This window comes from Mchenga conophoros, linkage group LG3 (genome assembly GCF_057382185.1).
Source record: "Mchenga conophoros isolate Kocher_MC1m ecotype Shallow Benthic linkage group LG3, M_conophoros_male_GT1.1, whole genome shotgun sequence".
Taxonomy (NCBI): Eukaryota; Metazoa; Chordata; class Actinopteri; order Cichliformes; family Cichlidae; genus Mchenga; species Mchenga conophoros.
The window spans coordinates 61,951,508-61,978,675 of NC_140528.1; the positions used below are offsets into that span (position 1 = coordinate 61,951,508).

The following is a 27,168-nucleotide window of genomic DNA, read 5'->3' on the forward strand; positions in this document are numbered from 1 at the left end:
TAGTAATGTGTTGTAATATTTATTTTGCCTAGATATTATGTTTGATCTATAATCTGCATATTAGTGGCTTCATAGTGTCATGGTTAACGCTGTCATTCACAGGGTTAGTACACTCCATTCAAGTTAATACTCTCCTAGTAAGGTTTGGGTGGCTGTGGCTCTACCTACTAACTGGAAGGTTGGTAGTTCAATCCCTGGCTGCTTCAGTATGCATGTGTAGCAGGTTGGAAAAGGCTACATGTTTATTTTTGTAAGAAAACCAAATACCCCCTTATTTTTTGTTTATTATTGTGACTTATTTTGACATTGTTATGTGTTGCCAGGCCAAAGTTATATTTCATTATGCCAGTAGATATCTATACTATTGCTAATATATATTGTAATATATCTATATCACTAAAGCACTTCTGGATGGATGCAAACTGCATTTCGTTGCCCTGTACCTGTGCATGTGCAATGACAATAAAGTTGAATTCTAATTCTATTCTATTCTATTCTAGATGGTGCTCTTGCACTGCTGTGGAACTACCAGAGAGACTCTAGCTATAAGCTCTGCGCATGTGCAGCTCAGAAATAAATGAGCTCCGGCCTGACCAAGACGCTAACTTCCGTGCTCGCTATTAATCCACAGGTACTGACAAACAAACTTTTATGTTACTGAACTGGTTCTAAATGTCATGTAAGTTGAGTAACAACTATTTGGCCATATTTTGGGATGATTGTGATGATGTTGTTTTGTGGTATTTTGTTGTAATGAGTATTAGTGTAGCATCAGCATAATGCTATTACGTTACATATCACTATAAGTACATGCTATGACAGTGGCATTCTGCGACTTCAGAAAATGTGTTGTAGTGTTTGTTTTAGTATTAGCCAAGCAGTACTGAGTACATGTGTTAAGGGGAAAGCTTTTCGTTGGTGAAACAACATTTGCAGTCGTGTGCCGCCATATTGTGTTGCGTTCGGGGGACGCCATGTTCAAAAGTAATAGCGTATATGGCGCGAATGTGGGGAAAGGTTGTGTGCAGGTGAAATGGGTTATTTTGGTATGTTGTTATGCTTTAGCCGTGAGTGTTTTGTTTAAGTTGTGTGTATGTAAAGTTATTTTGAATTAGTTTGTATTTATTTTGATTTTGAGAGAATGCTTTTTGTAACTTTATTTTTGTTTATGAAATCTGTTTTATGGGAAGAATGCATGGTCTGGTGTGATTTGTATTTTGTATATGTTGCAGAAATAAATGAGCACTGGCCTGAGCAAGACGCTAACTTCGGTGTCCTCTCTACTAATCCACAGTTTGTTCATACTTGGCAACGCAATGCTCTCTAGCCTGTGTGCCGCTTGCTGCCGGTCCAGATTCCCCTAGGTCTGGTGCCGGTAACACATGCCAAATATCCTTGTTCCCTTTAGGTCGATTCACTCGGTATAACACATAAGTATGGGATATCATGTCCTCGCGTGTCCTGGCTGAAGAAACCTTTATTCACGCCTTTAAGGCAGATGACTTTAAGATGTGATGACACGCGCATGGCCCCGCCTGCACATATAACCGCTGTCATCACAGTCATCCCTCAGTTCTTACGTTCTTCACCTTGCTGAGAACACTTCTGCTGAGTTAGGCTAGCTAGCTGCTGCTAGTTAGCTCCATTGTCTGCCGACTTGAACTTAGCTTAACTGCCCCTGTTGGTGTTAGCCTCCACCGCGCAGTTGGTGTGTAGGCTGCCCGCGGAGCGCTAATTTCAAGTTTTCCTGTGCAGTGTTGGGTGTCCCGTGAGACGGGACACCCCGCTCTTGTTACAGTCATTTCGAGCCGGGTCGTAACTTCACACACATGCCCGACCTTTTAACCAAATAGCTATTGCTACGGCTGCTCCGTCTGGACCTGAGGCAAGTGCACGGGAAGTCTGCCACACCCCCCACACCACAGCTCTTCAGTCGCCCTTTTATAGTTCACGTCCACCGCAGGAACCAGTTACATCAGGCCGTTCCTTAGGTCCACCAATCACAGCCGAGCCCCTGCACAGGTGAATTTGCATACACACATTAAGAAACAAATAACCCACCAACACACGAAAGCGTTTTGCTTTGCGTTTTGGAATGGACTCCAAACCGAAGCAATCAAAGCAGAAATCTTCTGTTCGCCCCTGTCCTCAGGGATGCGGTTTCTTTGCACGACAGCGACCAGCACGATGCCTGGGGATCATCCACGCTAGGAGAGCGCTGACGGAGCCCAAAGACTGTGCGTTTTGTCGCCAGCTCCGGCACTCGACCCTGGAAAGACAGGTGACATTTGTGGAAAAAGTGCTGGGACGCTCGGCTGTCGCATGGCATGACCCTCACCTTTCCGAGTCCAGAGCCCCAGCTTTGTCCAGGTCTGAAGACGAGGATTATCCGGGAATATGTTGACGGGTTAGCTGATGACGAGCCGGAACCATGCAGGAGCGCTGACGGGCTTCAGCTTGGGTTGAAGCCCGCCAGAGCTCCCCAGGAAGATGATGACGTGCTGGACATCGGCCTGGACATCCATGGTTTGCCGGAGGATGAGCAGGAGAGCTCATTGTCGGCCCAATGTGTCGCCGCTGCTGTGCCAGTCGGCCACGATGATACCTCTCTTTTCTCCCTGTTTCGCCGTGCTGCTGAGAAGCTGCAGGTGGACTGGCCCTCTCCTCCGCCAGCTAAGAAGCCGTCGCGGTTTGCGGCTTTTTTCCTCCCACCGGAGCCCGCAACGGCCAAAAACTGCCTTCCCATGTTCCCAGACTTTGTCTGCGAGCTAACAGCATCATGGGACAAACCTCTGTCTACCCACGTCACTGTGCCCGGCTATGGACAGTACATGGAACTGGACGGTGCTGAGGGGGCTGGCTTAACTAACCCACCCCCTATGGAGCCGTCTCTGGCTGTTTATCTGGCCCCGTAACCATGGTGTCGGTGGCCCTGCAACTCTGCCGTCAATGCACTGCAGATTCTCTGTGTAAAAGGTTAACATATGTGTTTAAGTTGAAATGTGTGGCTGGTAAATCTGGATTACACTAATAGTTAAAAAGTTAAGAGATAAAAAGACTTATGGGGATGTTAGTTCAGTTTATGTCTTCACACAAGGAAAAAAGGGAACACCCCAGTTATATTTTGGCCTTTGTTATATCGTTCAGTGTTGATTCAGTATTTTCTAATTACACTTTACATCTTCCATGGCATTACTTAAAAAATACCACTAGGTGGCGCATAGCGGCCAAGAGGAGCGTAAACCCCCCTGGGAGGCAAATCTGCAGAATAAATCCTGCAGTTGAATTGTAAACAAGTTCATGATCTGTGCCTCTTTATTTCAATACACAGGTGGGTTACTAGTCCTCAAAATGACTAATAGGCAGTGTTGGGTAAGTTACTTTAAAATAGTAACTTAGTTACATTACTAGTTACTTCTCTCAAAAGTAACTCAGTTACTTCAAGTTACTCGTTACTTTCAAAGTAACTAGTTACTAGGGAAAGTAACTTTGGTTTTACTCAGAATTCTCTTGTTAATGTGTTGCTTCCATAACTTTGCCAGTCTTCTAGCTTGCTTACTTGCCACAAGTGCACTGTGCCACCTACCAATAGAAAGGAAAAGATAATGTGCATATTTCCACGAGAGAAATCCCACGCCTGGACCGTCATTGACTGCTGCCATGATTCTAGCCTACGTCACAGTGTCATGTGCGCCTTTTACATCCAACACAAAAAGTGCAGTCGTGGTGCTTTCGATTGTACTCAGAACTCGGAAATTCTGCCTTCTGAATAGGAAGATGTAGGTAACACCAGACTGCAGATGAGCTGCATACATGGCTGGACTGGGACAAATAAATCGTCCCGGGCATTTTGACTAGAGACCGGCCCACCATTATAGGAAAAATCATAAAGCCTTTGAATGAAAATAAACACTGTTGTGACAGTGATGTACACTGTTTTGATGGTATATATGCATCAATCTATCAATCGTTTGTTGTAAGATTCAGATAATTATTTTTTAAAAGCTAGATATTTTAAATGAGAATAAGAAAGAAAAGTATTTCTTTGTGCCCCCCTTTCCCTGTTAATGCCCTACCTGGCCCCCTGGCAACACTTTGCTAGATCCGCACCTGCACAGTTACCAGCTGTCAGCTAGCTAAAAAAGGATCCTGGGGTTATTTGTCTCTCAGAAACAGTTCATAACTTCCCTTCAACTCATTCATGTCACCTAAAAGGTAAACCTGTTTCTCCATCACAGCTCTGATGATTCAGTAAGGACATCTCCTGGTTTCATCTTCATGTTTCCCTCTCACCAGATAACCAAACCGACATCATGACCAGCAGCTTTTTTGCAGCTGTGGCTCCAGCAAACATCAGCTGATACTAGAAATTAATATTAAATAAATTCTAACAACAGCTGATCAAGCTTAAACGTGCTGCTGTTGTTTAGCGCGACATCCGCTGGTTTCCTCTTTCGGCGCAAAGTGAGCGATAAACAAACAAGAGAGCCGATCAGCTGATCACTGATCAGTTTTCATGATTGAAGTAGAAACGGGAGAGGGAGGGGGGAGAATGAGAGAAGAAGAGGCAGCTGTGCAGCAAAGACACAGAATAACTCCAGCTTTGTGCCTTTTTCATTGTAGCTGAATTACGGGACAAACTGTTCCTTTTCACCTCAATAAGAAATGCGTAATATTTTCTCTGAATACCAGACGGGACGGTTGGCAACTCTAATAACTTATGAACAAAATAAAGTTCAACATCATTAACTTCATAGCACCCACCCAGCTGTATAGAAACTCCGTCATGCTAGCTAGTACGCAGTGCGGAAAAAGTCAGAATAACGAAAATAAACTCCACCTAAACTTGATTTATATCTGACCCAGAGAGACTGCAGGTCATAACTTTTTACCTGAAGTTCAGTTCACACTCGGACCAGCGGCCGCCTCGGGTCTCTTTTCCTTCTGCGTCCCCTTTCCCTCCTCACCTGCTGGCCTCCACCACTTGCTAATGTTACTGAATCTGTGGAAGCTCCGCGATAGCCACCACACGAAGTAACGAGTAACGACCCTATCTAAATCCCAGTAACGAGTAACGCGTTCCTGATTTTGGCATAATAACTAGTTACCGTGCTCGTTACCACAATAATAACGTAGTTACTGTAACGCGTTACTTAATAACACGTTAGTCCCAACACTGCTAATAGGTAACACAGTAGAAGCAATACGACTGTTGTGAACTCGTGAATGAAAGTATACCGTTATAAGTTAAGTACTGTTGAAGTATTGTGTTTTGAATGAGATCGTGATGTGAACGTGATCGGCTAGGCTAATGGACTGGCTAGCGGGGGAAGTGAGCTTGAAGTACCGTAGCGATGCTAAGGCACGTTGTCAGTTGTGTGTTCTCTATATATCTTGTTCAAGTAAGACAGGATGCAAAGGCTGTAATTAATGCTTGCACAGCTGCTCATGTGCTGTATATGAATGGTTATTTGCTATTCACGGGCTGTGAGTTACAGTACATTGTATTTCTTGATGCAGTGATATGTATGTGTAACCGGAACCAAGGCTGAGGCAACCTGGTCACTGCGAGCCAATGTTATCTATATTTATGATGGTTAATGTATACTTGCCAAGGTTATTCCTGTACTTTTGACAATGCGCTGACAGCTGTTATGCCACACGTTACACAGAATTGCTGGTTCTTATGAGAGGCGATTAATGATTTGTTCCCCTGTTGATGAGCAGAATAAATCCTGCAGTTGAATTGTAAACAAGTTCATGATCTGTGCCTCTTTATTTCAATACACAGCTGTGGGATCTAGGATCGCACCCCTCCCAGGCACCTGTCACACCAGGGGGGCAACATCTGCTTCGCAGCTAGAGAAGATTTATTGGGCTCAGGCCAGCACTGCTCACACCATGAGCTCCGTCAGTGCACTTTCCTAACACTGTCTCCCAAGCACAAACCCCCTGCACACAAAATGCCTCAGGTAACTCCCTGTTCAGGTGTGTTAAATGTTCAGTTGACCACATCAAGTGTTCCTGCTGTTTTTTCATTGTTGTGCCCCAGGAAAGGTGCCTCCAAGAACATGTATGAATGTACATGTTCCCATGTTACAATCAATAAAGAGTGTTGTATTCTCAAACAATCACAAATGCTCAGCCTGCAGGCAGAATGAGCCAGGTCAGGCAGGTGATGCATTCCCCTGCAGACACACTGGGAAGCGACAACGCCCCGCTGACGGTGCTGCAGGTCAGCCGGCTGGCTGCTCACTTCCCTCAGTGGCGTGCTTGTGCTCCCTCTCCATGGGTGTTGCCAAACGTTGCCATGGGTACCGGTTGCAGTTCCGGGTCAAGCCGCCTCGTTTTCAGAGAATCGTAAACACAACTGTCGGCATCGAGGCGGCCATGGTACTCAGACAGAAAATAAAGGCACTATGCAGAAAAGAGTAATACGAGTGGTCCCCGCTTCGGAGACAGACAAAGGTTGGTACAGCCGTTATTTTGTTGTTCAGAAAAAAGTGGGAGGGCATCATCCCATCCTCGACCTGCGAGTCTTGAACACGTATCTACGAACGTACAAGTTCAAGATGCTAACACTCAGACAACTTTTGAATGCAGTCGGTCCGGGAGATTGGTTTGCAACAATCAATCTAACAGATGCTTATTTTCATGTGGCTATACACCCGAAACACAGGCCGTTTCTGAGGTTTGCATTAGAGGGCGTAGCCTACGAATACCTAGTGCTGCCATTCAGGCTGTCACTCACTCCGTGCACCTTTGCGAAATGTGCCGAAGCAGCGCTAGCGCCCCTCAGTGAGAGAGGCATCCGCATCTTAGCCTACCTAGACAACTGGGCTCTCGTAGCTTGCTCCAGAGAGCAGGCGGAGACACAGCTGTCACTGGTTCTGTTACACATTCAGACACTGGGGTTCTCTGTGAACTTTCAAAAGAGCTCGCTAATCTCGAGTCAACATATTTCTTTCCTCGGTTTGGAAATATGCTCGCTTTCCAGCCGCAAACGTTTGTCGGAGCACAGAGTGGCCGTGTTTCATCGCTGCCTCGCTCAGTTTCAGCTGGGACGCAGACTGCGTTTCAGTGTTCATTTTCTGTCTCTAAGACCCACCCATGTTCCGGGCCCCCTGAACCTGGGGCCGGACCTTCTCTCCAGGGGGGGGTCCTCTGGTGAGAGAATGGAGGTTAAATGGTAAATGACCTGCATTTGTATAGCGCTTTTCTAGTCCTTAAGGACCCCAAAGCGCTTTACACTACATTCAGTCATTCACCCATTCACACACACATTCACACACTGGCGATAGCAAGCTACATTGTAGCCACAGCTGCCCTGGGGCGCACTGACAGAGGCGAGGCTGCCAGACACTGGCGCCACCAGGCCCTCTGACCACCACCAGTAGGCAAACATGGGGTTAGTATCTTGCCCAAGGATATTTGGCATGCAGCCAGGAGGCAGCCTGGGATCGAACCACCGACCTTCTGATTAGTGGCTGACCTGCTCTGCCACCTGAGCTACACCATTTAATAGTGGCTGAGATTTGGGATCTATTTAGCAAGGCGCAAATAGATCTTTTTTCTTCCAGGGTAAATACTCACTGCCCCCTGTTCTTCTCCATAATCGACCACGATGCATCCTTGGGCTTGGAAGCGCTAGCGCACCAATGGCCAGACGTGCTCCTGTATGCATTTCCCCCAGTGGAAATGATATCTCCAGTTCTAGAGTGTGTCGGCATTTCCTCTCTCTGATTCTAGTGGCCCCTTGGTGGCCCACAACGTCGTGGTATGCAGAGATAATCAGCCTGCTAGCAGCGAGTCCTTGGCAGCTTCCTCTCTGCAGGGACCTCCTCTCTCAGGCAGGAGGAGAAGTGGTTCATCTGCACCCAGATCTGTGGCACCTTCATGCTTACCTGCTGAGAGGTTAAACTTGATTGCTAAGGGTTTGCCACCTAGTGTGATAGCGACAATTCAGAGCGCTAGGGCCTCATCTACTAGAGGCTTATACGCTTACAAATGGCGAGCCTTCGAGCAATGGTGCCAGGACTGCCACACTCTCCCATTTCAGTGCTCTATTGTGGATGTTTTGACATTCCTGCAGGAGCTGCTGGATAAGGGCCTTTCATTTTCAACTATTAAGGTTTATTTAGCAGCTATATGTGCTTTTCATATTGGCTTTGACGGAGTGACACCAGGTGCACATCCCTTTGCCATAGGTTTTCTGAAAGGGGTTCGCCAGCTGAGACCCATGCTTAAGTCCAGTGCCCCTGCTTGGGACTTGTCTTTGGCGCTGGAGGCCCTTTGTAGCTCCCCGTTTGAACCCATTGAGTCTGTGGATATGAAATTTCTTTCATATAAAACTGCATTACTTCTTGCTTTGGCTTCAGCAAAGCGTATGGGTGATCTTCATGCGCTATCTGTGCATCCCTTCTGCTCTCCTGATGGCCACAAGGTCGTATTGCATCCAAATGCTGCGCATTTTCCCAAGATCATGCCTGCATCTTATAGCTCAATGAAGTTTGAATTGCGGAGCTTTTGCTCCCCTCCTTTTGCATCTGAGGAGCAGAGGAGGATGCATTCTCTTTGTCCAGTGCATGTGCTACACGCCTACATTGAGCACACTCAGAATGTGTGTTTATCTGACCAGCTGTTTGTCTGCTTCGCTAATCCAAATAGAGGTAGAACTCTGTCTAAACAGAGGCTGTCCCACTGGATTATAGAAGCTATCTCACTGGCATACGACACCAAAGGTCTTGCTTTGCCCCAGGGGGTAACAGCTCATTCCACCAGGGGGATGGCAACCTCATGGGCTCTTTTTAAAGGGGTGCCTGTAGCCGATATTTGTGCGGCAGCTAGTTGGGCGTCAACCGCACACTGTTGTGCGGTTTTATCGGTTGGACGTTACAGCCCCTTCGATGGCTTATACTGTCCTTTCTGCTGGGTCTACAGCTCACTAAGGATGTGGTGGTCCAATTCCGGTTCGGTGGCTCTGCGGGGCGTGTATATATGTCCCATACTTATGTGTTGTACCGAATGACTCGACTGAAAGGGAACGAATAGTTATGTCTATAACTTCTGTTCCCTGAAGGAGAGGAACGAGGTACAACACAAGGTAGCCCCACTGAGCAGATTGGCTCGGTGAAGAGCGGTTATCGAACTGAGGGATGACTGTGATGACAGCAGCTATATTTGCAGGCAGGGCCGTGCGCGTGTCATCACACGTCATCTGCCTTAAAGGCGTGAATAAAGGTTTCTTCAGCCAGGACACGCAAGGGCGTGATATCCCATACTTTTGTTGTACCTCATTCCTCTCCTTCAGGGAACAGAAGTCATAGACATAACTATTTGATTCTAATCCCATTAGTGTGTGAGAAAGTTAAATAAGCATAGAAAGAAGTTCTATAAGTTTTATGAATGATGATGTCGATGATTGTAGCCACGCTTCTAGGTCACATGTCTACAGAGACACAAACAACCAGTACAGAGGTTTGATCGCCCAGTCAGTGACTGCAGATGTACAGAAAATGTGCTGCTTGCATCTGAAGTCCATACGTAACATAAAAAACAGTTTTGTTTCAGTCATTAATTATTAAACTATTATTATTGTTATAACTGTCTCATTATTTGTCGGCTGCTGTTTGAAGGTCCCAGAACATGAAGTTCTTCAAACCCCTCGCTGTGTTTTGCCCTCTTCACTGATCCTCAGTAATAATTACGTGAAAATCACGGGCCCCACTGAGCTGACTCTTCAGAGTATCTTCAGAATAATTCAAGAAAGGTTTCTATGACAGTCTACAGCCATTGGTCGAGATGGCTTGTGAAATGAGCCTATCACTCTGTCCAAAAACTGATAACAATAACTGGAGCATCAGGGGCCAAATCACAAAACACATTTATGAATGACTGAGCCATACATTTAATTTCTGACTTATATTATTATTAACAAAATAATAACATTATCATTAAATATGATAACCTCAATAATGTTTGTTATAACTTTATGACAGTTTTATTAAATCACTTTGTGAAATATTTTTATATCATAATATTATCCCTCTCTGATCTCCAAGCTTTGGAGAATCCATGTTGTTTTATTTCATATGACATTTTTAAAGTCACCAGTTTCCTGAATGATGACTGGATCACTTTGTGCTATGAGTGCATTGGTATTTGCATTCTTTAGAGATCCTGATCACTTTATCTGATCCAGCAGCTTCTGTGGACTTCACTGCAGATGAGGTTTCTCTGTATGGAACGCCAGGACTGCCATAATGAATTAATTAAATACACCATTAAATAATTAATTAAATGTGGCAATAATTAATTAAAATTGGAATTAATTAATTAAATAAATAGTTATGACACATGTAATTAATTAATTATTGACACATTTAATTAATTATTTATGTATTTCACATTTTAATTAATTATTGACACATTTAATTAATTATTTAATGATATATTTATTTATTTCATTTTGGCAGTCCTGGCGCCAGGCTCTCATCTTGAAATAATTTTATCTGTCAGCCTCACCCATCAAACTCAGGGGGCGGGGTTAACGCTGATTGAGTCAAAACCATTGCTTTGGCCTGGTGGCCATTGTTTCTAGCACACAACAACCGGCATGTGGAAGCTAACAGAACTGAACTTTGAAAAACCCTGTTTGTGTGTCACCAAATACCGTTTTAATATTTTTTTTAGCCGAGAATGTAGTGGTTTAATCTTCATGTGTCTGGTCGGTTTGTCAAGATACAGCCTCTTTGCAAAAGTGCTTCGATGATTTCGGAGATGTCTGCCCAGTCTCACGGCAAAGCGTGGGATAGACCCGCTCGCCTCGCAAGCAATCCCACCGACAAAGCGGAGGCCCCGGTACACAGCTGTAGTAACCCCCGCTGACTTCTTTTACTGAGGTTATATTTATCGGTGTTTTATTTCCTGATGTTCTTATGTGTCCTACGTGTTTCAGTCGCCAATTCTGAATTATAACTAACATTAAAAACATGTTTAAGGAGGAGAGAGAGCAAATAAATCTGTTTAACATCTGATCTTTGGGTTTTTGTTCAGTAATCAGCGTGACCTGTGTATAAACGCATAAAAGAGATAACGTTGGTGTTTCCGTCATGTAGTAACTGCTGGCTTTAACTGTACAAAGGTTGTTCGACACTATGAAACACATACAGACTTCATGATGTTCGGCTAATATTTTTATTGTGAATATTAATCATGAGGGTAAACGGCCCTGTACACCACGGAGCGAGGTCAGCATATCCACGATATCCTCAGCTCCATGAGTTAACACAGAGTTTCCCAGCTGACTATCTAACTTCCAACTATTCCAGAGACGTGAAAATATACAGCATAAAGAAAAGTGTAAGAGACTCAGCAGCAGATTAGAATAACAGTTATACATTTAATAAATCACCAAATGAATCCAAGAAACGAGCAAACCTGTTCCGACAATTTGAGTTTGTATTCCCTCAGCTGCAGACTCGCTGCTGTTTAAATGTTTGAAAAGGAAGATTAGATATAAACAAACGTCAAACATAGACTCAGTCTGCCTTCACATTTGATATGAGGCCAGAACGTATAGTGGCTGTGTCCTGTTTTAAGATCATACATGTAAAATTGTTGTCTGACCTCCGTCGATCCAGCCGCTCAGAGTCCGTGGTTACCGTGGTTACTGCATAAGCAGCTATAATGTTAACAGCTGGCACTGAGGAAACCTACCGGCAGCATGGGTGTTTATGTTTTTCATTGCAAAAGAACTGTCTGAATGGTTAACTGAAGTTAACTTGGATAAATTATAGTTAAGGAGTATCACAGATAACGCCTACGTGAGCTGTGCGACTGTTCACCACTACACTGAAATCAGCAGGCTATTACTGAAATACACGTGCTATATCATAAACTATGATATAAATAGGGAGGTCCTATTAACATGTTTAGTTTTAAAGGACACCTTCCTGCCTTTAGTCTCCTTCATGAGTAGTATTAGTTTTCTTCTAACATCCAGAAGTCTGCACGATGTGTTTCATAGTTTGTAACAAGCCTTTGACAGGTAAACCTAACATGACCGAAAAAGCAAAAAAAAAAAAAAAGAGAGAGAGAGTGTTGACATAAGAAGAGAAAATGCTCTCAATTATGGAGACAGGCAAATGGTTCATTTATGTTTGATGTGTGTTTATTCCTCCCTAAATATCGTCGGTGAAGTTTGCCATGCACGTCAGATTTTCCTGCGCATTTTTATACCTCTGCCAACAGAGAGAGAAAAAATAATCACATTCTAACAGACAGCTGGTGCTTAGAATACAGTTGAATAACTATTAAAAAACAGATGATATAATATTTCTGTCCAGGTTGCAGACTTCATGATGAGCATGCTGTTGCAAACCCTGCTCCTCTTGATGGAAATGTGCCTTCTCTTTCCTCCTTGTATAAAAACATTTTAAAAGTCAGTTTAATCTCAAAATTCACTGTTAAATCCAAAACACACCAGATAAAGAAAAGCGAATAGTTCAGTCTAACACATGTGCCAGTGAACCATTAAACGTCTGTGAAACTATGCAGTTATGAAACGTAACTTTAACCTCAGCCAAACCGATTTGCTCAGTTGTAAATAAAACAGCGAAGTAAACGTGACCCGACAGACAGAACCTGAGTGAATGAAGTCCAGCGTTTAACCACTGAGAGCTAAAACTCAGCTGAGGTTTCAAAGCTGTGTGCCGGTGATTGGACATCAGCCGCTGATGAAGCTGGTTCGCCTATAAAGTGCTCTGTAAGGAAACAAGCTCCAGCAGCTCTGTGCTCGGGGAAAACACTATATTTACTTATCTTGTGCAGAAAAATGCACTGACATTGCTTTATATCGAGCACCGGCTGCCCAGTTAAACTGTGACTATCACCAGGTAACTAGGCGTGTTTCTTGAATTAGCAGCAGGTGTTAAACAGCTGACAGATGAGGAGGAGGATGCATGCAGGTAAACTGAGGGTCTGTTGAGCTGATCGCTGGTTTCGTGAGAAAAATGTCAGCTCGTTCTTTCTGTTACAGAAGCACAGAGACACAAAACCAGGCGGAAAGAGACGATCGTTCGGTGAAAATGAGAATCTGCGAATGCAACATGTGGAACACGGAGAGTGGAATATGTAAACAAACCGGTTAACGTAACCCCCTGGGTGCACTCTGCATGCTAATTGTTAGCAGAGCTAGTGAAATCTCTGAAAACATCTGAGCACTTTTGCAAACATGTTCTATGTTGACAACCTGACCAGTCATACGGCGCGACATTCGCGGCTAAAACACTGTTAAAAGTGTAGTTGGTGACAGAAAAACGGGGTATTTTAAAACTACACCGCCACCATTGCTGCCTGTGATTTGATCTGCATTCTGGGATACCTGGCTGCCCCAAGTCTACACAAGCAATCGATTATCTAGGATCAACCTGTTTTGACTTACTTTGCACGGCAACCAATCAAATGTTAGAGAAGCTGCATGGGCAGCGTTAACCCCGCCCCCTGAGTTTGATGGGTGAGGCTGACAGATAAAATTATTTCAAGATGAGAGCCAGGCGCCAGGACTGCCAAAATGAAATAAATAAATATATCATTAAATAATTAATTAAATGTGTCAATAATTAATTAAATGTGTCAATAATTAATTAAAATGTGAAATACATAAATAATTAATTAAATGTGTCAATAATTAATTAATTACATGTGTCATAACTATTTATTTAATTAATTAATTCCAATTTTAACTAATTATTGCCACATTTAATTAATTATTTAATGGTGTATTTAATTAATTCATTATGGCAGTCCTGGCATTCCATATTCTCTGAACCACTCATATTTTAAGTCAGCAGAGTACTTCACATCACAGGTCAGTGTCACACTGCCCCCTGCTGGTATGATTAATCTGTGTGCTGTCAGAGTGACCTTCACTTCCCCTCTTGTAATTTAGAAAAAGTTCAAAAGCAGATTGCTGAATGTTTTGATGCAAATTTGTTGTAAAATGCAGCCACATAATTCAACACACTTAACATCTACAGAGGCTTTGCTTTGACAGCTTTTAATTAAAACACTAAATGAGGGAGTATGAAGGTAACAAACTCTATGCTGAGCTGAGAGCAGCCTTTGGTTACCTTATTTCATGTTGGTTTTCCTTGGAGGTGTCCTCTGTGTGTAGCTTTTGATAATTTTATAATTCCAAAAGGTAATCCAAAAAAATCCTACAATATAATCCAGGATACCTGCCTACAGCATGATTCAGTGAAATAATATGCACTGTCATGGTCGGGGTGAGTTGGCTGTATTTTTCCATGATGCCTCTGCACTTCCACCTCTGGGAGGAGCCTTCGCCCTTGCTCCTGCTTTGCTCATCTGATCGTGATCCAGGACAATCAGCCATATTTAAGACGAATGTTAATGTTTCTATTTTGCCAGTTTGTCAACTAACCACATGTTAATAACAGGCAGGCTTTGCTTCTTGTTCATTGTTTCTATGATTAACTTACCTTGTTCTCCTTGTGCTCTCAGTAGTTTCCACCATTCACATTGCGTGCAGTTTGCATTCCTACCTGGATGCTGGTCACTATCTTGTAATACCTCACGCCGTTTCATGTTCACAGACTCACTCTTCATTAGCTGCCTGGCCTCCTGCCTTCAACTGTTTAACCAATCACTGGAATAATCAGGTTGAACTTACTCCACTTGCAGAACACTCACCCGGCCAACATAACTCCTCCTGGAGCAACGTCTACTCCACTTGCCAAGTAAGCCACAAAAGCCAGCTCAGTCTCACCCTCCCTAACCTCCATCTTTTCTACTCATTTTCTCCTTCTGTTCACAGAGCCCTCATGTTTCCATATCCCTTTATTAAGCATTTTCCCCTGTGTCATTATTTGTTCTTGTTTCACAAGAAAAGTTGTGAGAGAAACCTTAGCATTGCTTCCTGTGACTGAAACTGTTTGGATCCACATACTGGCCTCTGGGCCCCCTTAACAACTACACACACTGTTGATATTTTCAGATCAGAAAAAAATGAAAAGAAAATCCACATGTATGAAGCCACAGCTCTTCAGTAAATATACAGTTTGTATCGTGGGTGTGTGTTTGAGTGCTCACACACTTAACATGGTTATATTAACATTTCAACCAATAATCTCAATTAAATGTTTGGTTTATGATACAAAATATAACACAGAGGACGTCATTTAGAGCAACACAGGAGAAGCTAATCACAAGTTAAGATCAACACACGATATAAATGGAAGAGAAAACAATTTCTCACCTTCAGTGTTTCCATGGTTGACTGTACTGAGCACTAAAGTAATGAATGAAACATCACCAGACATTATATAACTGACAAAATCGTAATAAATAAATAAACTGAGGCTTTTTAAAGGTAAGTTTTCAGATGGCACAGTTATTGCTCATCACCAAATTTCTGTGTTTCTATTAGCTGTCAAACAGTCTGGAAACATGAAAAACACACTGTTAAAATTAAGTTTGTAAAATATGAAAGAATATCATTTTTCAGTGCAATCAACACAAAAACAATATTAATAAATTGTGAACAGTAAATGTAATGTTTGCAAACAGCAGCAGCGTATCTAACAGGTTAAACATAGACGGTTGTATGCCGTGTTGAAGCTGCCGGTTAAACAGGTTAAAGTGATACACTGTAATTGTCACCAGTAAGAAACATTTTCCTTCATCACTGCCATTCAAACAGTAAAGATGCTATTGTACTCACAGAATAAGCCCAGCAAACAGAGCAAAGAGTGCCCCATCCTCACGTCCATTATAAATGCAGAACAAAGAGAAGCTGCACTTAATGTAGATAAGACCAGAGTTTTTATTCAGCTCCTCCCTCCATCATCTCTCTGTGCCTTCTTCCTCATTACACCAACCTGAAACAGCTCCTGCAGCTTTGACCGCAGCAGTCGTCTGACATGTTCACATTTCCTGTCCACTGCAAACATTTAAGCTAAATTAGATGCAACATACTGTGTGTGTGTGTGTGTGTGTGTGTGTGTGTGTGTGTGTTTGACACACTAAGGCCTTACCTCTGTTAAGGAAAACTCCACATAAGCATGGTAGAGCTAAAAGATTAGTATGTCTAGCTACAGACGATCACTGCAGAGGCACACAAAACATTCTCTGTATAATCAAAAGTGCAGGACATGTGTTGTATAATTGTTACAAAAAGGAGCTTTAAGTTTGGAAAACACACACACACACACACACACACACACACACACACACACACACACACACACACACACACACACACACACACACAGCTGTTACAGGCAGCTCAGGCTTGTTTGGTGAGATAAGTTAGCTCTCAGCAGCAACATGTTACATTTCAAAGTGTAAAATAAACAAAATCAGGCTTTAGCTTTACATCACTCGTATGGAACACATGTGCGATTTTTAAAACTTCCTAACCTAAAAAAAGGGAAAAAATCAGGTAAATGATGAGATAAAGGCAGGTAGTGTGTTTTACTCTTTGGCCTCTTCCAAATTTAAACACCGGTGGTGACGCAACACTAATTCCTAATTGGAAGACGGTGCTCCCTTGTGGTGTGAAACAAAAATCTGAAAATTAAGGCCATGATTTAATAAAATTACATTTGAAAGACTTACACAAAATTGAATCACATAACCACATAAATCACAATATAATTAACAATATAAAAGTCCATAAAAGAAGCAATATAAAACAATAAAAAAATAATGATAGGACAATAAGAGAATTAAAACAATAACTAAGACTATTAAATCAGAACAAAAGGATCATAGTGTGTTAAAAGCCAGGGGATAAAAATATGTCTTTAGTAGCGTTTGTGCAGACCTAATATGTAGGGGAAGACTACCTGCCACAGAGAAGGCTCTAATGCCACAAGATTTGAGATTAGACTAATAAACTAATAAAATAGAGCCTTGAGGTACACCATAATTAAGAGGGGCTATTTTGAAGCTATGGCGCCCATATTAACTTAAAAAGACCTTCCTGTCAAGTAGGACCAAAACCACTGGAGGGCAGATCCTTTTAGGCCAGCATGTACGTTTACGTTATTGTATTTTGCACAACTCTGTTGCTTGTGAAGCTCGCACACAAGAATTTCACTCACATGTACTGTACCAGTGTACCTGCACATGTGATGTGACAATAAAAGTGATTTGATTTGATTGAAATTCCAGCCCTGATAACAGGATGTCGTGGTCGACCGTGTCAAAGGCTGCTGACAGGTCCAACAATAAAAGGGCAGCAGGGCTGCCAGAGTTCAGAGAATATCATTAAAAATCCTTAAAATTGCCATCTCTGCCTATGTCGTAATTTAAAACCAGGGAGCTTTGAGATTGGCCAATAACTGGACAGAACAGTTGGTTGTGTTTTTTAAGAAGAGGCTGAACTATAGCTTGTTTACAGCATGATTCGACGCAGCCTGTAGCAAGGGACGTATTAATTATTCTCAGGATAAAAGGCCCAACAGTATTAAAAGTGTTTTTAAGCAACCTTGGGGGAGACAATCAGAGGGGCAGTGTGATGATCTTAGTTGACGAACTACCGCAGTCAAGTCGTTAAGGGAGACAGGATCAAACTGCTCTAAGGCAGCTGAGCACATAGGAGAAAGACTGTCGACGAGACAAGAGCCCTAATAAATAGAACCTTGTCGTTAAAAAATGCTTGCTAAAAAAATGACTCTGGCATTATCACGTGGACTAAGAAAATGATTAAAGACCTTAATGTACCTGAGGCCTGTGACTGTTTACTGAAACTAAGTTTGAGACAAGCTGTGTCTTTGCAGGTTTTACAGCTTGTTGGTAAGCAGAAAGATGAGTCCTTAAAATCTGTAGAGAAATGTGTCTGTCCTTTTTCCATCTCTTTTCGGCGCATTTATAGTCACGTCTAAGGGAGCACGTGTGTTCATTCAACCATGGCACTGATAATGGCTTAGCACACACAGTCCTGAACGGAGCAATAGACTTGAAAATATCAGTGCAGGAAGAATGAAGACTGTACAAAAGGTCCTCAACACCTTTACAACTGGAGTTCATTATTCCAGAATCCAGAAAGGCAGCATAAAAAGTTGGTGCTGTTAGAGCATTAAGTGCTTGTTTTTTGAGTGCTAGGGTGTACGGCTTATCTACTGAGAAGCGCAACATTAGAGTGAACAATTATCAGAGATGCGCAACCTTGATATTTCCGCAAAGCACCAAGTCCAGTGTGGGTCACATTAACAGAGTCAATGATATTTAAAAAGTCCTTGACCAAAAGTTTAGAGTCAAGGATTAAAAAAAAACGTCAAATTTAAGAACAATTCCACCCATAAAATCTGAAAACTGATTAAATCCTAACTGATAACTGTTAAAACTGATAAAATCCTAACTCAAACAGCTGGAGTTCAAAACTAGAAAAGGAATAGTGCTGTAATGTTTGATGGCAATGAAATCGAGTGTTGAACACGGTGGCTAAGCCTCCCCCCTTCCAGAGGAGCGAGGGAGGCTGAAGAATGAGCAATCAGGAGGAACCATTTCTAAAAAAGCTACAGAGACTCACAGGGTTGAAGCCATGTTTCTGTCAGAAACAGGAAGTCCAGTTGTTGTGACTTTAGGAAGTCGTTTAATACAAACGTCTTGTTTGTGGGAGCTACAGGGACAACAGGCAGGATCCATCTAAAGATGCACTCTGCTGGTCCTGTAGTTCAACAGGAAACATGGAGAAGAGCCCTGACTCGGATAAGTGTACCAGCCCACTTTCCTTGTTTCCTTGGGCGATTCTTCCAGGAAGTGGTGTAGGAGTGTTGGCACAGATAGGCCAGAATAGGGGGCTCAAAAAGTGGTGGAGGTCCATAATCATCTCCTGTCATTGTTTGACTAAAAACCAGATCATACGATGCTTTAACTTATAAAAGGTAGCTGGCGATTGTACACACGTAAACCAAGGGCATTTTGGGATAATGTAGAAAAAGATAAAGCTAGCGAAAGCCAACGCAAAGCTGGCAGAGTTGATGGATGCAATGTCGACAGAAATGTTGCCGTGCATACTGCTGGCGCCATCTTTTATGTAAGTAAGCAAGCATGCCATGAAATGCTGGAAGGGTACAAATACCTGGGTGTTCACTAGTGATGGGATTTCCGGTTCTTTTTAGAGAACCGGTCTTTCGGCTCCGAACCGGCTCTTCAGGTTGTTTTGTTGCGTTAATTAATGTATTATTAACAATAATATAAAATTATGCACAAAAGGAATTACTAATGTAAAAAAAAGTGGTTTTATTTATATATGTTTATATATAAATATATACGGTGGCTCCCAGAGACAAAACACGTACAAACTCCAAAACACATTTCTAGCGTTAACTGAACTTCAAAACAGAGCTACCCTAGATCACTTAAATTACACAATTGAAAGCATATGTGTATTGTTTGTGTATTTATACACAAGCACTCATATATATTCAAATAATTTAAAAAAAAATGTTCATTTACCTGTTACTACCACACACCAAATCCAGTCGTTGGTACTTGCTGGCTTGTGTAGCCTCTAGGTAAAGAAAAAGCTCAACACTGTGCCTAGCATCCTGGAGCACTTCTGTTGTGTTTTGTACGTGTTTTGGAGTTTTTACGTGGTTCTGAGTCTTGATGTGTTTTGAAGTTTGTGCGTGCTGCTTTGTCTGTAGGGGCCACCGTAAATACACTTTTATTTCTTCACTCCACATAAAATGTAATAAATAAATCATATAATACAAAAACCAACTATTTACATTTCAACTTTTAACTATTTACATTTTCAGCTTTTTCCTTTTAAACAAATTTAACAACACAAAACACTGCAAATCACAAAATAATTAAATATAAATTAAAATATGAAAACAAAAAGAACATGCATATTCTCTGTCATATGAACCTGCATGTATAAACTTTCTGAATCCTTTATCATCTGCAACTGAAAATAGTTGTGGATGATTACTAAACCTTTCTAATGTACGGAGCCCCGCAGGGGACATGGGAGAAAAAAAAATTAAGACGGACTTTTGCGAGATTTCGCAAAACTATCTCGGGATTTCGCAAAAGTTTTGCAAGATCTCGCAAAACAAACTCGGGATCTCGCAAAACTTTTGCGAGATTTCGCAAAAGTTTTAGCCGCAGACCGTCGAGACCTACTACAGCCGGGAGGAACACCGCTTTCCTGGCACATCGTGCCTCGACCTCCCGGTCGGCTTCGAAGAATGCGGCTAAGAATGCGAAGAATGCGGCTAAAAGTTTTGCGAGATCTCGCAAAACTTTTGCGAGATCCTGAGTTTGTTTTGCGAGATCTCGCAAAACTTTTGCGAGATCTCGCAAAAGTCCGTCTTAATTTTTTTTTCTCCCATGTCCCCTGCGGGGCTCCGTACTAATGCGACGTTGCTGTCCCTGGCTCTCTTTCGCTCTCTTTCCCTCCTGCTCTGTTCCTGTGCTACTTAGGACCCTACACCACCGGGCAGAACATGTTCCCTCTAAGCCTGAAGGAAAAAAGAAGGAACACACACATGTATAGGAAGCACTCAAAACGTGCGGCTATCCTAAATGGGCGTTCTTAAAGTCAGCAAAGAGGCACAGAAAAGAAGACCAGACACCAGCGAGGGAGGATAAGAAGGACAGACGCAACAACATTGTCATCCCCTATGTAGCCGGTGTATCAGAAAAACTCAGGAGGGTTTTCTCCAAGCATGACATCCCGGTGCATTTCAGACCCAGCAACACGCTCAGACAAAAACTGGTTCACCCGAAAGACAAAACGCCAAAACACAGACTTAACAATGTGGTGTATGCTGTACAGTGCAGCGAGGAATGCCCAGACCTCTACATTGGAGAGACCAAACAGCCACTTCACAAGCGCATGGCACAACACAGAAGAGCCACCTCCACAGGACAAGACTCAGCTGTCCATCTGCATCTTAAGGATAAAGGACACTCTTTCGAGGATGCCAATGTTCACATTTTGGACAGAGAGGACAGATGGTTTGAAAGAGGAGTGAAAGAAGCCATCTATGTCCACTGTGAGCGACCATCTTTGAACAGAGGCGGGGGTTTACGACACCAACTCTCTGCCATCTATAATCCAGTTTTGAGATCCCTCCCCAGACGCCTTAACGCCCACTCACATCCTGGGCCATCTGAGCTCAGGAATTCGCATGATAAGGTGGGGCCAGGTTTCACAATGAACTCACCCAAAACTCTGGCTGATTGGGACCCACACCCAATTTCACACCTTGGCTCAGGCGATTAGAGGATCATCAGGGGGTCATTTTGTCCCTCTGTGGGGGGATACTCCCACTAGGTTTATATCTGGGACTCTCCACCATTTGACCTTAGAACTGAAGAAGCTTCTCGGATGAGAGGTGAAACGTCTTCAAGCAACTTAAAGAAGTCCAGACGCTTTTCTTTCCAAGCTCCTTAGACTACGATGACCTGGATGACTGAGAACCTTCACAGACATATGTGCTACTGAGTGTAACTACCGCCCCTCCCCCCTGTGCGTAAAGCACAAGGCTCACGCGCGGAGTGAAGCGGGAAAAAAAGAGCGAGAGAGAGGGTGAGAGAAAGAATCTTTGACGTTCACGTCAAAGATCGGGCTCTAAGAGCCATTTCATTCGCGACCGACACATCCCTAGTGTTCACCTCAATAACAAACTGGATAATAATACAATCTTACCAGCAGCTGTCAGACTCTATAACAGTTTAACATGGTTATCCTACTCATCACCTGTTTAACTGATATATCACATGTTTTTAATTGCACGTACTCACTTACAGCTTATTTGTTCAATGTATATTTCACCAGAAACATTCACACATTCACACTTGTGTACAAATCTCTGTACAATTTCTGTACATATGAATTTCATTTGCTTATATACATAGGACCACTTTATGTCTTCCTTCTATAGTTTATATTCCTCTCGCTATAAGAGCTGTGTGACACCCAATTTTCTAATTTGTGGGCTAATAAAGGTTTATACTATTCTATTCTTTTCTATTCTATTTATTTGCCTTATTCTGGGATATTTATAATTGAATTATTTGCACATGTTAAAGCTATTTCTTATATTTTGTAACTTTGTAATATATTGTATTATTTAATTTAGTCAGTTACTGTTCTCACTGTCGTGGAGCAACTGTGACCACATAATTTCCTCAAGGATTACAAAAAATTCCCCTCATTTTCAGTACCTTCCTTGTATCTTACCATTTTCACAGGACTGCCTACAACTTTTTACTTTACTGACAGGTTACAAACCTGATTATACTTTAGAGTTATGTCTTATATGTTGTTAATATGGGAAGGTGGACTGGCTTGTTTTGGAGTTTCAATAAGAAGAAAATCATATCAGCAAGATGAAAATATAGCTTATTTAATTTAATTTACACAATTATGAACATCTACATGGAAAGAACCCACTCAACCCTGACAAGGATAATTCTAAGAGAATGGATGGGTGGATGGATGAACAGCTACAGCTTGTACATACAGAGACTTTTAAAGGCAGCTGCTTTTCAGCATGAGAAACAAGCTTCTCAGTTTCTCTTGATGCACACATACATTGTTTTCTCTTTAGTATGTGATCACCACGATGACTCCACTTTTACCTGTTTTCACACCGTGACAAGTATACTTAGATACCACAGTGTGAATTGCACTTCGGCCTTTGTATGCAAGGCACATTTTTGTCTGTGCTAGAATAGCAGTAATAATTATCACTGTTACATGTGTCTTAATTCCTCGTTAACTGTCTGCTGTGAGCTGATAACATAAAACAAGACATCTGCTGAACAGAAGATCTCAGACTGAAACCACAGGCTGCATTTCCTCTTTTGTAGGTGACCTGAACTATCAATAGATGTGGTAGAGCAGGTGGTAACCACCACCAGTCTTCTACACAAATTTAGACATTAAAGCCTGTTCTGAAGAAGAAAAACATATATAACAACATATTGTCATGTTTGTACTTTGATCTTTTATTACTTGCTGCTTCTTCTTAAATTAAACACAATCATTGCAGGTCTGAATTTATTGGATTTTAGTGTTTTAAATGTTTTTAATTCATCAAGAAAAAAGCATACAGTATTCTCGATTTCTCTCTGGATTAATACATTTTTAATTTTTTTATTTTGCAGGGGCCTCATTTGTGCAGTGGTGTGATTCCAGATTCTACAGTCTTGACACCAATATGTAGCAGCCAGCCCCTCCTTTGAGAGTGGGTGCTGGGTGGATCTCAGCAACAGCAAACAAGGCATCATCTCCACAGTCAGCCTGGCGTTTTGCAGGCTGAACAAAGTGTCTTCTCTATTACAGTTGGTCCCTGCATCTTGAAGGACTCTTAGGTGTCAGTCTTGTATCTTGCAGACAGATAGCCCCTCTGCTCTCAGGGGTTGGCCTTCGCATCTGGCAGGGCCCTGATCTAGTGTGTATGTAATGTCCTTAAGTATTGGACTGCACCATCTGTTCACGGGGAGAGTTACCCCATGCACATATACCAGAGTGGAGACATAGGCTCGATGTGATAGAGAACGTAAAAATACTTTGTGACCATGGTTTTCGGGCGCCGGATTAGCTCACTGGGATGGCAACCATTTACTGCATTGCGTAGAGCGGCTGGCCTGGGTTGAGTCCAACCCATGGTCTTTTGCCACATGTCTTCGCCTTTTTCTCTCCCCTGTCATTCTTCACTGCTCTGTACAATAAAGCTAAAAAAGGCCCACAAAAACCTTGGTTTTCTGAGTGAGAGATTATCTCTCCAGCTCCAAGGGCTTTTGGAGACATGTTCCTATCAAACTAAGCCGTGAGGTGTGACCTTGTAAACCAGAGTGTATTAAAGAATTTCAAAACCCTGCCTCATGTACGGGTGATTCCGTCCACATAGAATATGTAACATTCCATGTGTGGAGAGAGATTTTCTCGATTGGAGAAATAAGTCATCAGGCTGAAGAGAAATTTCAGCTCATCTTTGTTAAGACTGTTCAGCATTTGGCTGAATTTAGAGACAGTCTTTACAAGCAAAACCTAACTGAGCTTCAAGCTTCAGTTCCTCTTTGTCCTCAGTCACAGTGTCTGACACCAGTCTGCTTTGGATTACTTGTTCATTGTTTGCAGCTTTATTATAGTTTGTAGATTTTGTGAACTTGTTGTAGAAGCCCTGAAACAGAGGCCAGGTATAGTAACTTATTAGTAAACAATTCTAATGGTGTTATAACACATATTCCTTAAACCTGTTGCCATAGTAATTTTATAAACTGAATCCATACTGAGGAAATTTAAAAAGCCTTTCAATCAATCATTGCCGTAACCACAGCATTCACGCCAGAACTAAATATTAGAATTATTCACGCAGTATTTTCCACCAATCATGTGTCTTTACTGAGAAGTGAGACTTTCTGTGAAACTATAACCAAGGTCCTCATTACACACAGTTAACATGAACTTCATTCAACTTCATATAAAATAATAATACAAACTTGATACAACCAAGCAATAGTTTTACATTGTGTTAACAGTCCTGTGTGAATGTGTGTGTGAATGGGTGGATGATTGTGTATAGTGTAAAGCGCTTTGGGGTCCTTAGGACCAAGTAAAGCGCTATACAAATACAGACAATATGAGAGCATGAGGGTGGGAATGGATGTTTGTATCTGTGTGTGCCTGTATGTCTGTGTCTATATGTCAGGTTGGGTATCAGACGCCACCTCTCTGGGGACATCTCAGGCCCTCCAAGGTTTGGAGGCCTATCTCCCCCCACCACCACTTCCCCTGCCAGTGGCGGACTCCCTCAGACATCGGTGCGTTGGTGGTTCTTTGTGTCTGGGGATGGGCGTCCAGGTACACGCCGGCTCACTCCTTGGCGGCCGCTTATTGGGGCCTGGAGCCTGGGGCTCGTTCGGGCCACTTCGGAGGTGGGGTGCCCCCGGCCTCTCGGCCTGGGGCTCGGTCACTCAGGCACAGCTGGCTGCCGGCGGAGCTCACGGGCGCGTCACTGCAACTCCCCCTGGCTTCTGCTCCGCGGCTGCTGGGTGAACCCTCATCTGGGACTTTCCTCAGCTCTTTCTGGGACAGTGGCGCGGCTGCCCCTCTGTTGGTCTTCCATGGTCTCTTGTGTTCTGGGGGCCTCTGGATGTCTGGAGTTTTGATCTCCTCCATACCTGCTTCATGCCCTGGAGGACGGGGCTGTGGCCCCCCCACACCCTCTAGCAGATCATTACATGAAGGAACCTTTTAAAAAAACAAGCGCGTCCATGCTCACAGGTGTACACACGGGTGATCACACCCACAAACTACACCCTTTTTGGCTCCTACCTCAAAGCACACTGTGTTCTGTTGATCTTATGTGCTGCACAATAATGTTTAACATTTAGTATTTACTGTCATATTCCCATAAATCATTGTGATGTTGTTTATTCTATTGCTCTCGTTTTCTTCTGCTTGTTTTCTTTTTTCCTTCTCAGCAGGTGATCCAGGTGATTGATATATGCATTTTTTTTCTTTTTTTTTTCCTGCCCATTCTGTTGGTTTTTGTTTTTTGCCCTTCTCCCCCGTCCCTCTTCTCAGCTGTTTCTCTTTCCCTCTTTCTTTCTCCCCTTCTTTCCTCCAGTCAAGTCTGTCCCGTATTCAGCAAGTGAAAATAAAATAAACAATAAAAGGTGAATCAAATGGACCATTATGGCAAGGCTGGGATGGTCAATTTGGTAAAGTAAATCCGTTGGGCATCTTTCTTTGCCTTTAGACAATAATTCTGATGACAAAAGAGCCAAACGGGACAGGCAAAAAAACCCCCCAAAAAAACAAAACAAATACAGACCATTTACCATAAAGTTCTAATGGAATAATAATGATGGTCTTATTTAAATCTACATTGATTTTATTTATTGGTACAAGAAAAAAAAGCCAGATTTTCAACTGATTTATGACACCAGTAAATATATTCCTGATTTCAAGTGTTATCGAATGCAGCATCGTGTTTAAGGACAATAAAGTGCTGAAGTTAGTCCCCACAATAAATCCTGTCAGGGTGGGGACTGGGGACACCTCCTCACTGAAATGTTCCATGTGAGCATGCAGTGTAGCTCAGTTTGCCACTGAGGTCCAAAATTGGCTTCAAAAACTAAGATAGCAATGACCAAAATTCTCATTTTTGGCAGACAATGTCAGTTGTCTGTAAAACAGCGCTATGTCTGCCATGCAGACAGAAATTAAAGTGAACATTTACATGTGCTCTTTTTATGGATTCCTTGTTAACTCTCTGCTATGTGTTGATAAAATGAAACAAGACATTTATAACAAGGGAAACTTCAGGCGGAAACCACAGGCTGCATTTCCTCTTTTCTTAGTGGCTCAGTCTATCATTAGATTAAAAAAAAATATCTGTGAGAGACAGAAAGTAAAGTAAGCAGGCATGCTACAAACTTTACCCGAGTCATTTCGACAGCCGTTAGCACATGATTCTACCTTATGGGGACCTGATATGTTTAATATGCTGCTGAGAATATAGCCCAGAAGAAGCGTATAGTATAGCTTTTATTTTGGAAAGAGCCATTTCTCTGTAATAAACTCTCTTTTCCAAAGATGAGTGATTCCTCAATCAGATATATTTTTTATTATTTTGTTGTTTCAGCAACATTCAATTTAAAAACTGTACTTTTGAGTTAAAATATATATTTATAAATGTAATAAATGACAAATTAAAAAGGCATGAACATTTTTTGTATCGAAAAAATTCGAACCGTGACACCAAAGTATCGAACCGAACCGAACCGTGAATTTTGTGTATCGTTGCACCCCTAATATGTGTATATATATATATATATATAGGGAGAGAAAGTTACTGCAACATAAACATAAATAAGTACAAAAGTAGATTGGATTATCAGTCTTCCATCAGAGCCAAGTCAACTAAATGATTTTACAGTTACAGAAATATCATTAAACACAGTTATAGTTTGATTATTTATTTTATGTTCTTTTCCATGCTGAAGTTGTGAGTCTGCTTTGTGAACTTTTAAATTATTTTGCATTCAAATTTCACAAACTCATCCACCTAAAATAATATGAAAGTCCTGTTTTTTGTTTGGCTAAACTAGCAAAAGATTGAGTATAACTAAAGAAACTAAGTTCAAATTATTCCAACAAAACTCCAA

At 42.2% G+C, this 27,168-nt stretch overlaps 1 protein-coding gene across 1 annotated transcript in view; it reads right to left on the bottom strand.

The window, feature by feature from the left end:
* LOC146579904 (basement membrane-specific heparan sulfate proteoglycan core protein-like) overlaps positions 1 to 27,168 on the bottom strand; it is an 88,899-nt gene that overhangs the window by 46,217 nt on the left and 15,514 nt on the right. The window lies entirely within an intron of this gene.